This window comes from Pongo abelii, chromosome 12 (genome assembly GCF_028885655.2).
Source record: "Pongo abelii isolate AG06213 chromosome 12, NHGRI_mPonAbe1-v2.0_pri, whole genome shotgun sequence".
In the NCBI taxonomy this organism is placed as follows: Eukaryota; Metazoa; Chordata; class Mammalia; order Primates; family Hominidae; genus Pongo; species Pongo abelii.
The window spans coordinates 105,534,298-105,542,357 of NC_071997.2; positions in this window are offsets into that span (position 1 = coordinate 105,534,298).

The following is an 8,060-nucleotide window of genomic DNA, read 5'->3' on the forward strand; positions in this document are numbered from 1 at the left end:
ACCCCAGGAGTTCAAGATCAGCCTGGGCAACATGGTGAAACCCTGTCTGTACAAGAAATACAAAAATTAGCTGGGCATGGTAGTGTGTACCTGTTGTCCCAGTTACTTGAGAGGCTAAGTGGGGAGAATCACTTGAGCCCAGGTTGTCAAGGCTGCAGTGAGCCATGATTGTGCCACTGCACTCCAGTCTGGGCAACACAGACTGTGTCTCAAACATGGTGAAACCCTGTCTCTACTAAAAAACAGAAAAATTTGGCCAGGCACGGTGGCTCATGCCTGTAATCCCAGCACTTCAGGAGGCCGAGGTGGGTGGATCACCTCAGGTCAGGAGTTCGAGACCAGCCTGACCAACATGGAGAAACCCCGTCTCTACTAAAAATACAAAATTAGTGGGCTGTGGTGGCGCATGCCTGTAATCCCAGCTACTCAGGAGGCTGAGGCAGGAGAATTGCTTGAACCCAGGAGGCAGAGGTTGCAGTGAGCCGAGGTCGCATCATTGCACTCCAGCCTGGGCAACAAGAGTGAAACTCTGTCTCAAAAAAAAAAACAAGAAAAAATTAGCTGGGCGTGGTGGTGGGCACCTGTAATCCTGGCTACTCAGGAGGTTGAGGCAGGGAGAATCGCTTGAACCCGGGAGGCAGCGGTTGCAGTGAGCTGAGATTGCGCCACTGCACTCCAGCCTGGGCGACAGAGGGAGACTCTGTCTTAAAAAAAAAAAAAAAAAATTAGACTCTGTGCTTTGATTATAGATCTAGTGCTTCAGGCCTTCCCACAATGTTGATAAAATCCCAGCCCAAAGCAAGGACATTGAGCATTTTCGATAGCCCATGCATATTTCTGTGAGCCTTCCTCATAATAGAAATATCTTTATTATCAGATTTTTATTATAAAAGCAATATATACTTGTTTTAAGGGTACAACAAAGGAAAAGTATATAAAGTAGAAAGTAAATGTTTCCCCTGTAATCTTACTTCCCGAGAAAACTGCTAATCCTAGTATGGGGTCAGTATTTCTACATAATAACAAAAATGGGGTCATCTTATAGGTGAGCTCGTGTAACCTGTGTTTATGACTCAACCATGCAGCCTAGACTCATCTTTCCATGTCAAGATCATAGATTTCATTCCTTTTTAAAGGTGAGGCTTTTGGACTTATCAGAGCTAGCCCCCTCCCTGATGTCCAGCTGGGAGCCTTAGCTCAGGCTGGGTGAGACGCCACTGCCCACGTCAGGGCGTGGGAGGCTGGCGAAGCGAAGGGCTGGCAGTCCATCACACCCGGCGGCAAGGCCGCCCCAGCTGCTTGCCATGCTTTGCTGGTTCCTGATACTTTCTCATTTTACGTCTCATTGATTATAGGCCCCAAGTGACAGGATGGGGGTGGGGAAGAGTGAGGAGAGGGAAGGAGGGTGGGGAAGAGGAGGACTCGATTTTCATCCTATGAAATGCTTTAAGCCACAGCCTGTCCTACCTGTGCCATGCCGGGTCCCTTTGCAGGGGAATGCTCAGGGCAGGTGAATGCCTTCACCAAGCATCCAGTCCATCTTCTGCCCTTAGAAAGAGGAGACTCAGGGAGGAAAGGAGACTCAGGGAGGGAAAAAGACTTCCCCAGGGTGAGCCAGCACACGCCCAGGCTCTCACTCCCACTCCAGGCCCCTTTGAAGCTCTTGCCTAGTTGAGTTTCTCAGCAAACCTTTCCTCAGCTCCTCCAGCAGCCTGCTGCCACTGGCACTCCTGTCCTGGGGCTCTGGGGTCAGGCCTTCTGGTTCTGCTCTGCCTTTACTATTATTCTAGTCACAGTTAACCTCTTTGCATCTCAGCTTTCTCAATTATAAAATAGTGATTACACGATATCATGGGTGTGAATGTGCCTGGTATATAGAAGGTGTATATAAGAGTTAGCTTTTGGGTTGAACCCAGGATGCAGGGGAGAGATTTCAGGAGAAGAGAGTGGCCCAGCACCCTGACAGCGGGGACAGGAAGCAGCAGTCATTGAGCTTATTTTGTGCAAGGCGCTGTGATGCAGACAGTATCCTGTGCACCTGACAGATGGAGAAGCAGGCTCACCTGCCCATGGTCATGCAGCTGGTTCCACTTGGTTCTGAGTTCTGGCCCCTGGACGTCCCCAGCCCTTTCTCCATGCCACCCTGCCTTTCCATTCACCTTCGGGCATCGGGAGGATGAGGAGACAGGTCTCTGGAGCATTCTCCCACCTTCACACTGGGCTGCCATCCCTGGGAGCCCAGGAAATCCTTATCTGCAGAGCTGCCTGCACTCCCCCATTATCCTCCTATCCCCCTTCTCCACTTGCTTATCCAGAAGTCCCTTTCCCCTGGGTGCCCTTCCTTGATGATAGATGGAGGAAGGAGAGTCGAGGGGAAGGGACTGGGCCTGGGAGGGGTGACAGGAAGGCAGGGGAGAGCAACGCAGGTGGGGGAGGGCCCATCCCTCAGCCCAGCCCCAGCTCTTTACACAGCTGATTAACTAGGGGAGGGGAGGGCTTTCGGGTCAGAGAGGAACCAGAGAAGAGGGACAGCCAGGAAAGGGGTGAAATGGAGAGTGGAGGGAGAGGCAGGCTGGGTTTCCCTGCTGAGAGCTGCAGGGCTATTCAAAGGAGAAACTGGAGACCAAGGGGCCAGAATGCAGGGTGCAGACCTGAGAGGCTTCGTGCTGCAGTGACTGGGTGGAGGAGCATGGGCACATGGGCAGGTCCTGCCCTTCTCCCAAGGCTGCCCACCTGGGGGTGGCCCAGGGTGAGTCCTGCACCACGTTTGAGAGGCGAAGGCCAAGGCCCAGGACCCAGCCAGGCAGGGTCAAGAGGAAGCCTGGATGATAAGCACCACCCTCCAGCGGCCCTCCCGCCCGGTCAGGGCCGCGGTGCAGCCGGCTTAAAGGAGGCATTTGGCCCTCCCGCTTCCTAGAGCCCGTTTGGCTGGGGAGCAGCGCCCCCACTGGGGCATGCGCCACCGTAGCGGCAGAGGCAGGCGGAAGTCTTTGCAGGGAGTCTCAGGACTGGGGTCAGAACGGGAAGACCCTTTTCCCCTCCGCCAGGCAGAGCCCCTCACTGTGGAGAACTGTAGTCAGGGTGTTCCTTTAGTCAGGGTGTTCCTTTTATAGTTGGAGTATTCTTCTCTCTTAACTCTCCAACCTCCCTTCCCCCAACTCTGGCAGTTCCCAGGGCCTCCCTGTCCCTGGCTTAAGTCCCAGGGACACCTCATCAGTACCTGGTTAGTACCTTCCAAGGGGTGCTTGGAGGGGCAGTTCCCAGGCCCCAACAGGGCAAAGCCTGAGTCCCCAGATGCAGCTGTGTGGGGGCTTTTTCTTTTTCCTTTTTTGAGATGGGATCTTGCTATGCTGCCCAGGCTAGCCTCCAACTCCTGGGCTCAAGCAATCCTCCTGCCTCGGCTTCCTGAGCAGCTGGGACTCCACGTGTACACCGCCACACTCCCAGATGCAGCTGTGATCACCAGCAATCCCATACACAAAGCAGGCCCTGTTTCCTTAACTGGCAAGAGAAAGAACGTGGGGAGAGTGGGTAGGCAGGAAGGCCCGGGTTGCCAGAGCCTGTGCCTCCCTCCTTCAGCCCTGGCCCCAGCCTCTCTCTGCTCTTGCCATTCCCCGTGCGGTACCCCAGACCCCCTCACCTGCTCTCTGGCTACAGCATCCTGGGGACAGGAAGAAGCCCAGACCTGGAGAAGCTCACTCAAAGGACATGACCCAAACAGCCTTAACCTCCGATTCCTTCTCTTGTTTGCTTTGGCTCAACAATGATGGCTATAAATTTTTAAAGGACTGTAGCCAAAAGCCTGGGGAGAAATAGAAGGGAACTGAACCCAGAATATTAAAAAGATAAGAAAGCTTACCAAAATAAGCAAGGTTCAGACCCTACAACAACAAACTTGCTTTTTCCTGACCACAGAGTCTGCCCAAGCATGGCCTCCCTGCTTTCCCCCATCCTGCTGGACACGTGGTCACACAGGACTGCTGGGAGACACAGTAAAACGGTGAGTGGCCTACTGACTTCACACTCCTTGAAGGAAGGCATGCTCCCCCAGCACCTAGCTCACAGCCAGACACCAAGTACATGCTCAGTATGACTGCCGGTGATGGAAGGAATGGGTGGAAGGATGGTGAACAGATAAACGTCAGGCCAATGCAAAGTCCATAAAATATCCTCTAATCCCCAGCTCCTACCAATGGGCTAACAAGCAGGTTTCATACATGCTGATTCCCGAGGTATAAATCTGTATCCGACGGTAGCATTTGATGGTAGCAATTCAGGTGCTCTCAAGCAGGCAGTCATTTCTATTTCTTTTTTTTTTTTTTTTTGAGATGGAGTCTCACTCTGTCGCCCAGGCTGGCGTGCAGTGGCGAGATCTCGGCTCACTGCAAGCTCCACCTCCTGGGTTCACGCCATTCTCCTGACTCAGCCTCCCGAGTAGCTGGGACTGCAGGTGCCCACCACCACACCCAGCTAATTGTTTTTGCATTTTTAGTAGAGACGGGGTTTCACCATGTTAGCCAGGATGGTCTCAATCTCCTGACCTCGTGATCCGCCCGCCTCAGCCTCCCAAAGTGCTGGGATTACAGGCGTGAGCCAACGCGCCCGGCCAGCTCATTTCTATTTCTTGGGTCCTCCAGGGAGTGCAAGCCCTTCCACACCCTTGCCCTGGACATGGCTTCCCCAGCCCCACCACAAATTCAGTGTTTAGCTTCCCCTCGAGTCCTGCTTGTGACTCTATTAATCTCCTGCGGATTCATCACAGCTTCCCCGACCTTCTCTAGAGCCTTTGAGCTCCCAATCTCAACACCCATTTTTTTCCTTGCCACTTGGTAAATGACCTCAGCTTCTAAACCAGTCCCTCAGTAACCTCGTGAAACCTGGTTACCACCACAAAGCATCAGCCTAACAACTATTGTGACAAGGTCCTTGCCTCAAATTTCCTTCTCTTTGGCCTGCTACAGGATTTGAATCTGCCAATACGTCTCCTATCCCTCACACACTTGGAATCCTGGGCCTCTTGAAGGCTTTCTTCTGAGTTCTCCTGCAGCCCTTGCTGAAATTGAGGCTTGCCTCTATTCTCTTGGTGAACAAATATGCGTATTTTAAAAGCTTCAATTATCTTTATGTTGATGCTTCAGTCAACGCATTTATTGAGCACCTACTATGTGCTCAACCCTGTTCTGGTGTTTGGGATACATCAGTGAGTAAAGTCCCTGCTCTCATGGCACTTGTGTTGTCACATATAAATGCCACCTGTCTCTATTGTGCTTGCTCCAACTCCCCAGCTCCATTACCTCCATGACATCTCCATATAGATGGCCCATGGCAGCTAGGTATCATGCCCAAATGGAATCAACCCTCCCTACCCCAAACTGGCTATCTGGTCTACCTTCATCAGTCTTCTTTCTTCCAGTCTTGAGGTCCCACACTGTGCAGTCATTCTTCACTCTCCTCTCTCCTCAGTCTTACAACATCTATTCCTATCTCTGAATCCAGACCCTCTTCACCCATGATCTGTGTTTACTGCAACAACTTCCTAATTGGCTTCCTGATGGTGAAATGGCTCCTTTCCCTCTTCTAGGCACTGCTGCCAGATGAGTCTTCCATAAGCACTCATCCCATCCTGGCCCTCATTCTCTGCTCCTCACCTCCACCAGCCAATGCCCCCTCATTGTCTCTGGGGATATTACTGCAGAACTACAGACACTTTGCAATTTTACACTGGAAATTGCCAACTACCCTTTTAAAGCCTATAGGTGGGTTGGGCATGGTGGCTCATGGCTGTAATCCCAGCACTTTAGGAGGCTGATGCAGGAGGATCACTTGAGCCCAAGAATAGAGCAGCCTGGCCGGGTGCGGTGGCTCACGCTGGTAATCCCAGCACTTTGGGAGGCTGAAGCGGGTGGATCACGAGGTCAGGAGATCGAGACCACGGTGAAACCCCATCTCTACTAAAAATACAAAAAATTAGCCGGGCATGGTGGCAGGCGCCTGTACTCCCAGCTACTCGGAGAGGCTGAGGCAGGAGAATGGCGTGAACCCGGGAGGCGGAGCTTGCGGTGAGCCGAGATCACGCCGCTGCATTCCAGCCTGGGAAACAGAGCAAGAATCCGTCTCAAAAAAAAAAAAAAAAAAGTAATAAACCAGCCTGGGCAACATGGCGAATCCCCATCTCTACAAAACAAAACAAAAGAACAAAAATTAGCCAGGTGTGGTGGCATGTGCCTGTGGTCCCAGCTATTCTGGAGGCTGAGTGGAGAGGATAACTTGAGTCTAGGAGTTTGAGACCAGCCTGGGCGACATGGCAAAACCCCATCTCTACAAAAAAACACAAAAAATTAGCCGGGCATGGTGGTATGGCCATGGTGGTCCCAGCTACTTGGGAGGCTTAAGTGGGAGGATCACTTGAGCCCGTGAGGTCAAGGCTGCAGTGAGCTGAGATCACGCCACTGCACTCCAGCCTGGGTGACAGAATGAGACCCTGTCTCAAAAACAAAATTTTAGTATAAAAAATAAAAGCCCACAGGCATACTGACTTGTCCATGGTTGCAGGTAGTTAGTTGTAAGGGCCAGGACTAGAGTGCAGCTGACACAGCTCCAGGTGGACTTCCTATGTTGAGGGAGATGTCTCCTTCACTAGGGTGGACAGTGAAGAGGTGGGAGAAAATGGCTGTAATAACAACCCAACGTTAGCCAGACTTCTTTCAAGGTGGGGGATAGAGTCAAAGGATTCATCCAAATGTCAAAGGGATGTATCTGTGAAGCGCTTAGAACAGTGCTTGGTGTATAAATGTTTCTTATAGAAGAAATAGATCAAACCTCTTAAGTACCTCAGGAAGGAAAATAACTTTTTATGCTTCATGACAATTACATGGCACATATGAAGTTTCTCAGTGGATGTGGAACAGGCTCAAAGGTATTGTATTAAAGGGCTAATTTTGGCTGGGTGCGGTGGCTCACGCCTGTAATCCTAGCACTTTGGGAGGCTGAGGCGGGCAGATCACTTGAGGTCAGGAGTTCAACACCAGCCTGGCCAACATGGCAAAACCCCATCTCTGCTAAAAATACAAAAAGTTAGCTGGGTGTGGTAGCATGTGCCTGTAGTCCCAGTTACTTGGGAGACTGAGGCAGGAGAATCACTTGAACCTGGGAGGCAGAGGTTGCAGTGAGCCAAGATCGTACCACTACACGCCAGCCTGGGTGACAGAGCGAGATGCCATCTCAAAAAGATAAAAATTTTAAAAAATAAAGGGCTAATTTTGTTTTTTGCTGGTAAGTTTTTTCATTTTGTTTCCCAATATAATGAGATCTACTTTCTGGTCATACGGGAAAAAACTTTATTCAACTCAGAGCTGAGTTATGATTAGGAGAGCCAAAGAAAGGCTCAGGACAGGAACACCTCCCACCACTTAGCAACTGAGTAAAATGTGTCTGCTACTTGGCAGAAAACACTGCTTCTACTTGAGGGGGAGGCTATCCAAGTTCTGTGGGAATCTGTGTGTGAGTCCCAAGTACTCATGAGTATAATTGGGAAATAATCTCTGACTTGTTCTAAGAGTTTAAGCAAGGAAATGGAGTCTCTAGAAAGAAAAGGAAGAGTTCTGGAAATGACATTCTATTTTCCAACCAATAAAATCCTCCAGGTACCTGAGGGAGACCTTGTCAGGCAGGAATCTGGGTTTGGAAAGACTGGAAAGGGTTAACATTAGCAGGACCGGAGGCCTCCACACTCCAGGACTTAGCATTATACTTAGCATCCTCCTTCAAATAGTACCTGTGGTTGTAAATTAACATTTCTGTTGGAATTGACATCCAAGCCCCCTGGTCTGGTCTGTCAGACTCTCAACCCTCACAATACTCAGTGGGAATCTCCTGCTGCGTTCAGTGTCTCCTCACCGTACCGCAGACACCATTTCCATTCCTCTCGAACTGTACTGTAAAGGAGACTCTTCGTCCTTCCTCACAACACAGCTCACACCCCACGGCACAGGGTTCTCCGACTCCGTAACTGTGCTGACCTCTTCTGAAAACTGGTTCCCTACAGGACTGCTTAGATTTGT